Genomic DNA, 10418 nt, shown 5'->3' with positions numbered 1-10418 from the left:
TAGAAGTGGTTTACCAAAGACTTTTAGTATCACAGCCATGATTTAGCCATTATTTTTTATTGAACAGTATCAAATTTATTTTAAATATATCGTATCGAATCGAAAGTTCACTGTATTGAGGTATGTATCATATCGTGGCCTATGTATCGAGATATGTATTGTATCGGCAATTTCTTATGATACCCAGCCCTAATGATATTAAACAAATCCATCTCCATGGAGACAAGCGCCACCAGGCCAAGTTCCAGAGCAGATCTGTGGAGACATTACTAATTTTGTTTATTGTAAACCACAAGTTGACTACTGCAACTTTTATACCCCAATCCATAATTTTCAGCTTTTCATCAGCTTTTGTGAATTTTCTATTTTAAAAGTGATCTTAGCCTAATTCAAATCACCATTACTGAACAGTGCTGTTTGCTTGTAAGTGCAGTTTCACACCTGAACACTAGATGGAGATGTTGCACAAAAAATGACATCTGAACATTTGTCAATATTTCATTTCTTGCAGTAAAAAGACAGAAAGCTGCAGTGCACATAGAACACACACATGCTTAAATCCCATATAGTCCTGCAAACACATTTTTTCATTTTCTATCATTTTGTCACACGATATAAAAATATATTACTGATCTATTTTAATCCAACTACCCAGAGTGAACCAGTTGTAATGATATTTGATGATTATACCAGATGCCCTTCCCTGTCAGTATATGCTCATAGCAAGATTACAGTACACCATTGTAATTTTCAACTTAGATTTACTTACATTAGATTTGGGGCGACCATTACTACCCAGAGTGAACTAGTTGTAATGTTTTGTCAGTTGTTTTGGGTGACCATTATTCAAAACATGTCAATAGTGAAACATTAGGTATACTTAACTGAGAGTTGTCAGTTTGATTCCCATTCCCATTTGGCAAGACGCCTGATATCCACCTTGAGTAACTGCTGATGTAACAGGAAAGACAAATAGGAATGACTTGTTTTGTCAACCTGGGCTTTCCACTCAAAACAAAAGATAAATTACCCATTATTCTCTTGCATTTTTACTCACACAAATTATATTCCGGGTGTGGAGTGAATGAATAATGATCTGTAAAAGCGTCTTCGTGACATATGTCTGTGAAAAGTGTTATATAAATAAAAACTTGCTCACTTACTTATCTTGTTATTTAAAGAAATAGGCCCACATTATGCATTTTTTTATCTGTATGTTATAATGTTTCAAATCGAAAACATACCCGCAGTTGTGTTTTGTGTCATTCATGCGTTTTTAACACAGGAATCCTGCATTTTTAGATGTTCTCTCAAACAGAAATCACTATGTTCCACCCTGTGATGTCATGTCGTACTATACAACTTCACTTTATTTCTATAGCACATTTACAAACAAAGCAGTTTCCAAAGTGCAGCACAGAGATAAAAAAAATTAAGACAACAAAAAGGTAAAATGCTAAAATTTGGTCATACCAGTCCTAAAACAATACAACCAATAAAAGCAAAACACATAAACATCATAAAATAGCAGTAAATAGTAGGGATTGATTTCGTATCTTCAAAGTTCTCACATTAATATCATGGACCATCACAAAATATCGAATTAGAAGTTATGGTGCAGCAATAGCTAAAAAAAAGACAGAGGGAACTACATAGACCATGATCCTTTGCTCCATTTCAGTGCAGACTACATGAAGAAATAACAGTTCTACGCACTTTTAAGTTTTAGTTCTTTGGATTAAGTCTTGTCAAGGCATTTTAAGAAGGAAAAAGTTGCATATTCACAGTTTTGATTTGGATATTGTTACATCCCTAGTCATGAGCCTCCCCACCATATCGTGAGCTTTCCCATGATATCGCAATAAATATCGTATCGTGAGCTTCATACCGTGATGATATTGTATCGTGAGACTTAGATATCATTACACCCTTATAATAAATAGTCAAATAAATAAAAGACACAGAGGATCACACAACTTATGCGGTGTTAAAAGTCAGGCAATAAAAGTGGGTAATACAGGAAGTGCTCCTGTGTGTTTTTAAACTCCATGCACCTTCACTAGAGTAGAATCAGAATTGGATCATTTCAGCCCTGGAACTAGTGAATCTCTACTGAACAAAAGGTAAAAGGTAACTGTTAACTTAACTTAATGACATCACAAGGTGGAACAGAGCATTTTGAGCCTTTGGAAATGTAAACACACTCATAACAAAGAGTAAGTAAGTAAGTCTTTATTTATATAGTGCTTTTCACAGACATTTTAGTCACAAAGACGCTTTACAGAGCATTATTACAATCTTCCTTCATCGACTCGTACATTAACTCGTTAAAAAATGCTCTTGTTCAATATTTACCGAACACATGTAATTGTTTTTGATCATTTTGTTGAATTTTTGTTGTTCATCTTGTTGTGATTATCTTTGAACTCTTTTTTTTCCCCACTCAAACTTGTTTTATTATATGCCAAACAGTCAAGTGTGAGTGAGTGTGTAAGTGTGTGTGTGTGGTTGTGTTGATTTTGTTGTTTTCATGCTTTTTTAAAAATGTATGTATCCTACTGTCTGCCCTGCTGTATCTGTCTTTTGTTGTATCTGTTTTTGTTGTTGTGAGGACCCCCTCGAAAATGAGATGGCAAGACATCTCAAGGGGCTTATCCTCCAAATAAATAAATTCTAATTAAATTTATTCAGCATTATTCATTCACTCTATACCTGGTCATGGTAACCTCCGACCACCACCATCACAAACACACACCACTTTCATACTTGGCAATGTGGGTGAAGTGTCTTGCCTAAGGACACAACGACAGTTTTTGCCACTGGTGCCCCACGAGGGTTACTCAAACATATGTGAATGAAACAAAACACAACTCCAGGTCTGTTTTTTGATGAGGCAGCAATATTCTAACATGGTTTAAAGCTTATCAGAGTCAATTTTGAGTAATATAGGACCATTTCACTACCAAATATCCCTTTAAATACGTTTTTCCATAGCCCTGTATTTGTCCTTGTTGCCCTGAGTGCCTATAGCCCATTTGCACTGGTGTGTACCTTTCTACCGTGGCTGTAAATCAGATGTGACAGTGGCTGCTGACGGTGCTATTCAAATACATGGATTATTCTAACCCTATTTGGACTTGCATACAACTTTGCACTTTCTATACTTTTACATTATACATTCCATATTACATACAACATGACGTTTTGCAACCTTTGCTAAACCTTTAAAGTGTTGTTTTACTGCGCCCAAGTTGCGAGGTAAATTATTAATACTGCACTGTTTCTGGATACTTTGAAATAAGACCAAGGAAAAGGTTTAAGAGGATAGTTTTTCTGCGTTGACAAAAAACTTCAACCCAAGAATTCTAATGCAGCGCTGATGTCTGACAAGATTGGATATGAATATTTTAATATTTTACAAAATGGTGCTTCTAAAGTGGTCAAAGGAGGGTTTTCTTTTCTTTTTTTTTTCTTCTTTTTTTTTTTTTTTTTTTGAAGAATCACACTTTATATAAATGTGCATTGTGTAACTTTTCTGGTGGGTGTCAGCTGCTGCTTGCTTGCTTGGAGATGTTATTACTTTGCCTGGACTGCTTCACAGTGAGGATGGACATTCGATTTAAATTTTCTTAATTGATTGTCAGAAGAATTAACGGTTGATTTTTGATTAATCATTAACGTTTTTATATTAAAATTATCATCATCATTATTAATATTACTAATCTGCGTAAATAAACTCAACTTTACAACATCCACTATAGAGCCACATCAGCCCGTTTGAGAATATAATTATAAAGAGATTATTAAGTGTTTATTGCAGCTTTATGCTTTTCACCAAAAGGAAATTTAAAACTGGAAACTATAAGCTCGAAAAAACCCAGTTCACTCCTTGTGCCGTTATGCAGTTCAGCTTCTGTTGGACTAAAGGACACGACTCAGTGGAATATATGTGTTTTTTCTGTGACAGAGGGACACTGCGTTTACATGCACCATGACAAAACAGGGATACTCAAAAAACCTGATCATACCAGGGACACTGATGTGCATGTAAACCCCCTCACTCAGTAGTACAGTGATCTCCAAGGAGGTGCCAGAGCTGAAATGTGGGACCGTGAGGCCACAACTCCAGTGTTTGCTCTGTCAGACGCAGCCTCATCTTCTTACACTACACACAGCAACCTAATCAACCTTTAATCGACAACCCATTCGGAACATGATCGACGAAATTATTAATGATCAATTATCAATTAGTCGACTAATCATGCCCATCCCTACTTCACAGTACGGCATTAAGTGTATCCATCTTGTATTTATTTCATCAGGTGTGTTTTCATTGCCCAAAAGTACCATGAAAAACCTACATTCTCAGTGTGAGTGAGTTTGCCTCTCCACAGATCTAACCGTAAATTACCCTGGTGTCACTGCCTACTTTCTACAGCGAGATTAATGCCCTACTGTGGAATATTCCAGGTAAATTTCATGGAAACAAGCAGTTGACAGACCCTGCTGAGAAGTTATGTCTGCTATACAGTTATAATCTATGACACTGGTGGATCATGATGTTGTAATTTGGACATTTTAAATCACAATATTAATCCAAAGCGATTTAATAAAGTGCAGCTGTCAGCATTTAAATTTTATTTTTTAACATTACACAGTGACACAACATAATAATAATACAATACTGCCTGAATCCAATGAGTATCACCAGTTTAGAAAATAAAACTGTAGAACTAAGTAAGTACAAAGCAGTGAGTGTATGATGGTGGCAGTGAAAGTGAAAGTGAAAGTGATTAAAGACAGCTCAAACATGCACAAATCACTTCAGGTACAACTTCGGCTCAGCTCTGAAGTCAATTTTGCATAATCGGTCTGCTTTAAAGGCGTACCATGTGTTTGAGCAAACTTTGTCCTGCCCCAGTACAGATACATATATTATTCAAGCAGCTTTTGAGGTCAAAATAAGTCTACTGTGTACTGTCTGCATCTATTTATGGTCCAAGAATCAGGAAGTGTACAGTTATCATGCTGTTGTTAGCAAATATACATTCAATCGCGCAAGATGTCACAGATTTTAGTATCTTGATTACAACATGTATGATTAAAATGACTTCAGATCAATGAACAGTCACTATAGGACATAAATTATGCAACAGTGAGAGTGAGTAAGAAATCGCACACACACACAAAAAGCCTTATGAAATTGTATTAGTTCACAGGAATAATTTAGCCGTATCAAAACACAAATATTAAATTCAAATTATCCCGTCTAAAACATAATGAAACAGTTCAGTGTGCGGTCAGATTCAACTGGCTAAAAACTGATAAAAGATTCAACAGAGTAATGTCCCCATGGTTTTAATGTGAGCTCAGTGTTCAAGTGCAGGCGGCTGGAGTCAGGAGTGTTTTTGTCAGAGCATACTAATTGCTCAACTTAGAATAATTAACTTTTGTTCTAAAATATGCAATGTTTTGAACCGTCTGCTTAAATATTCATTCAGTATTTAGAGTGTAAGAGTAAGACCCTGCAGCTTTTAAACATGTTATTGTTTTCTTTTCTCATTTACACACTCAAAGCTGTGTTTAGAGTGAGCACGTTTGGGCTCAAATAAAGAAAAAAATCCTGGACAGCATGGTTCAAGAGATTCATATTGTAATTTAAAATGTCCAAAATATATCCTGTGTAATCCCTCAGTCGTCCAGGTGGTATTCATGGGTGTCTCAGTACCACAAACTAACCTTGAGCTGCAAGATGGATTGTCATGAGGTTTCCAAACTCATGAGAATCAATCTTGTATGACTCTAGAGTCCATGAACTTTTGCTGCGGAGTGGAAAACATTTTCTAACGGCCACTATATTCTGTAATTTCTAGCTGCAGACAGATATAAGGAAGTGTTTGCCAGAATTCTGACCAGAACTGAACAAGCAGCTGCAAAACGTTGAGCTGCGAAATGTTTTCAGCCTAAATAAACGTTTGTCCAGTTGACGAATTGGATGGACCAACCTGGACAACTGAGGGATTCTACACATATATTTACTAACTAAAATATGTTATTAATACTAACAAGGTACCAAATGTAAGAAATAATTATACAGTTCCGAAGGTGAAGGTGTATGAACTTGGATAAAAGTAAAGTTTAATAAAGGATAAGACACACTTTCTCAAATATTACTTTACTCAAACATTTCCACAATGTTAGTTGAGCTCACCTTGACACCTGGAGCGCAGGAGGGTCCAGCTGCAGCTGCTGTGTGGACTGAAGTTTTGGCCCCACTGGCTGAAAAGTGGAAACATCAGGGAGACTCACCAGAAAAGAAAAAAACAAAGCAGAACAGGGAAACCTAAAATCCGCCATATCAGACCACAGTAAAAGAAATAATCATATTATGGGTTGGGACGGGGCACAGGTATTTGGAAACAGAGTCCTGCACGGGTCCGTTTTTGGAGACCCGCACCCACCCGTTAACCCATGATTTTATCAAAGTTAAACCCGTTACCCACCTGTGCCCGTGATAAATCATACACATATTAAAAGGATTGTAACTGAAGCGCCCATCAGAATATGAACTAAAAAGTTACGACTTCACGAATTACAAAACAAATTACACGAAATGAAATGAAACAGTTTCGCTTTCTTCAGTACGAATACGAATTCACAGACACGACTCGACTGTCATCACTTCACAGGCTTTATTTAGTGAGCGGAAGAAACATTGATTGAGATGCCGCACATTTGCGCTGCACACGCCACGGACTGAACCAGAAGTAGCCCAGGACTAACCCAGGACTGATTCCAGGACAGAACCAGGAGTACTAAAACAGGATTAAACCAGGACTAAACCAGAACTCACTGTCGGGAGAGGCCCGGAGGTGCGCCCACATAGACTGTCAGGTGACCGCAGGTGAAAGGACTGGAGCAGAACTACATGCCACAAGATGGCAAGTGCAGCCGCCGCCCGATCGCGCTCGGGGCTTCTCTCTCTCTCTTAAGTCCAAGATTAATCCTGGTGTAGTCCTGGTGTAGTCCTGGTGTGTAATCAATACCCTCCCGTAAAATTCCAGAACGTTAATACCTGCCCGTTTCAGCAACTATTTGCCCGTACCCACGTGTACCCGACCCGGTACAGGACTCTAATTGGAAAACAACAAGTTCAAACGCTGTATCAGGGAGGCCACTGAAATCATGAAACGAGGCACGGACAGCATTAACCGTGATGACAGAACATTCCTCCTTTCACACACCTGGGACACCTTCCTCCAGAAAACACGTCACCACCAACACAGGGGACAGTTCTGAAGATGTCTTGAGGTGAGCAGCTGAAACATGTCAATGAGGTAAATACACTTTACTGTATTGTCTTTAAAAAGAACCCAAGAAGTTAAAGTACATACAAAGACAAAATGAACATCTTTGGCTGAAAAGGGGAGCTCCACTTCAAGACATTTAGTGTCAAAAAACGAATAATTTAAAAACTGGGAACAAATCACAGTTAAATTGGTTAAGTTAGGGTTGGCGTTTGGGTTTGGATTTAAGGTCCATAATTAAACTAAACCAAATGTGAAGCTTGTGGACCCTTCTCCTTGAGTCCATGGAACTTAAAATCTGGAAGATAAACCAAAGACGTCATCGTATTGGTTGGTCCACGATGGCAAAAAAGTTTTCCACATTTATTTCCTCAATACGACACAAAACGTGTAGATCAGTTCTGACCAATCAGCATGAAGGCGGCTAGGGCCGAGCTGGGTTACATTTTTTAACTTCTGGACGCTTTGAGGATTTAATCATTTCTGTCATGTTGTGAAAATAGAGAATAATCCCTGCAAAATCTGACCTTTGTGCAAGTACAGAGGGGGAATGTCTTATCCAGGTCTTATTTTAGATCCACAGAGCCTCTTCCAGGTTAATACATCTGCTAATTACATAAGCGTTTGTTTCTTCTAACGCTCTCATACTCCGCTGTCCTAGTTTTGCCTTTGGTTCTTTGAGGTCAAATACGGAGCACATTTATCACACACACACACACAGACACACACACACACACACCATTAAAGCTGTTGATTTCTGGTTGGTCATGCTGTCAGGATACATTTTCATAAGTGCAAATTAAAGCAGCTTCATCAGACTAATCAATGACAGACAAAATAAACAACTTAACTGTGGCACCCCAGGTCATACGCAGACACTCCAGACAGGCAAACCGTCCATATTCACGCATTTTTTTTAATCTATGTTCTAATTTTATTTCCTTATCGCTGACATACCTGGAGTTGTATTTTGTTTTTTTCACACATGTTTGAGTAATCCTTTATTATTAGTCTGTCTGCATCTCCAAACCTCAAAATACTCTGTTCTACCTTGTGATGTCTTGGTAGTTCCCAAGTTAACATCTATTTTTTACGTTTAGTTCTGCAGAGATTGGGGATTCCAGGGCTGAAATTATCCAAAAGACAGTATTACCACATGACATCACAGCGTGGAACAGGGTGTTTTACGTTTGAGAGAAGAACTCAGCCTAAATATGCAGTGTGCAAAACATTAGAGCACAGATCAGAACTTTGAAGGTCCATGTACCAGAGGAGGGACCAAGTCATTGTTTTGCAAGTCTCAAGTAAGTCTCAAGTTTTTAACCTCTAGTCAAGACCCAAGTCAAATACAGGCAAGTCCAAGTTGAGTCTCGAGTCACTGGCCCATAAGTCCAAGTCAAGTCCAAGTCGTCTGCTTTGAGCTTCAAGTCATTTCAAGTCTTTAAACCAAAGTACCAAATACAGCTTAGAGTTTTTGCAGTTTATATGACTTTTAAGACAAATTGTACGTAAAAAACATCATAGAATATTTGTATATGAGTATTTATAGTGTAGAGAGTTGTAGAAATTAATTTAGTTATTTTTTTCCTTTTTAAATGTCTTGACAAGATCCTAGAGTGAATCATTACAGTCAGAATAGAAAGAATTCAGATTTAAAAGTGCTTCTCAAGTCACAGGCCTCAAGTGTGAGTCAAGTCCCAAGTCACTGACCTTTAAGTCCAAGCCGAGTCCCAAGTCTTAGTCCATTTTATCAACTCTAGTCTCAAATCCTAAAAATAGTGACTCAAGTCTGACTCGAGTCCATGTCACAACTTGCAAGTCCCCGCCTCTGTCGTGTACCAATCGTTCTTTTGAATTTCAATTAAGAACGAAAAACAATAATATGGTAAAACAATTTGAAATAATCACAATGATGTTTTTTGATTGGTGCTTATTTGAAATAAACTTTAGACTTAGATTTAGACTTAGGCTGCGTTCAGACTGCAGCCTGAAGTGACCCAAGTCTGATTTTTTGGCTCCTATGTGACCTGTATCTGATCTTTTAATGACAGTCTGAACGACACAGATCAGATTTTTTCAAATGCGACCCAGGCCACTTGGATATGTGCTCCTGAAACCGATACATATCTGATCTTTTGACATGCGACTTCAGTGTGAAGTTCATCCGACCTACACGTTATCAACAAGCCACAAACGTCACTATTCTGCACTGAAGTAGGTGAAAATTATTAATGAACTCTGTGTCACTGAAGCGAAGCACATCACCACTCACCACTCTTGGCTACGTCTGCACATCCACACGTTCCTTTCAACGGACGTCGCTGCCGCTGCCCCACAAAACACCACGGCCAAAAACCTCGTCCTTCTTCTTCTCAATCTCCTCCTTAAAACAAGTAAGTTGTTCATGTTCTGGCTCTGGTACAAGAGGAACTTTAAAATTGCCAGGTGCTCAATGCTCGCGTCCATGTTTGGACAACTTCCGTAAACACAGAGCACGCTCGCTGCGGTTCATGTCATCGTGTCTCCAGTGCACATGTGGGACACTTTTGGGCTGTTTACTGTTCACACTGGAGATCACATACAAGTCGCATTTAATTGGAAATGTGAACGACCTCGCAAAAACATCGGATTTCACAAAAAATTGGAATTGAGCGTTAAGCCCTGCAGTCTGAACGTAGCCCTAGACAAACTTTATTGATCCACATTATTATTAGACATAGGAGCTCGCACATCACAATGTAATAACAAAGAGTAAAAAAAATATATATATAAATGGTAAAAATAAATAATAATAATACATTCTAAATAAGTAGCAAAAGAGATAGCAAGAGACAGGTGTTAAAATAAATTTTAAATTAAATATTGGAAATAGGTCTGTGTACCATTCGTTCTTTTGAATTTCAATTAAGAATCAAAAACAATACAATGGAAAAACAGTTTGTTCTTTCATTATTCCGTTTTAGTGTCAAATAACAATAACAGATGTCGACCGCTATTTCCAATATTTAATTTAATGTTTATTCTCGTTGCCTATTTCAATTTTGATATTTTATTCTGTTCTAGCAGCAGAACTTCCGGGGCATATCAACCAGAGAGAATAAAATATCAAAA

This window comes from Boleophthalmus pectinirostris, unplaced genomic scaffold (genome assembly GCF_026225935.1).
Source record: "Boleophthalmus pectinirostris isolate CB_2022bp ecotype Guang Dong unplaced genomic scaffold, ASM2622593v1 HiC_scaffold_17, whole genome shotgun sequence".
In the NCBI taxonomy this organism is placed as follows: domain Eukaryota; kingdom Metazoa; phylum Chordata; class Actinopteri; order Gobiiformes; family Gobiidae; genus Boleophthalmus; species Boleophthalmus pectinirostris.
This window is presented reverse-complemented; position numbering follows the sequence as displayed.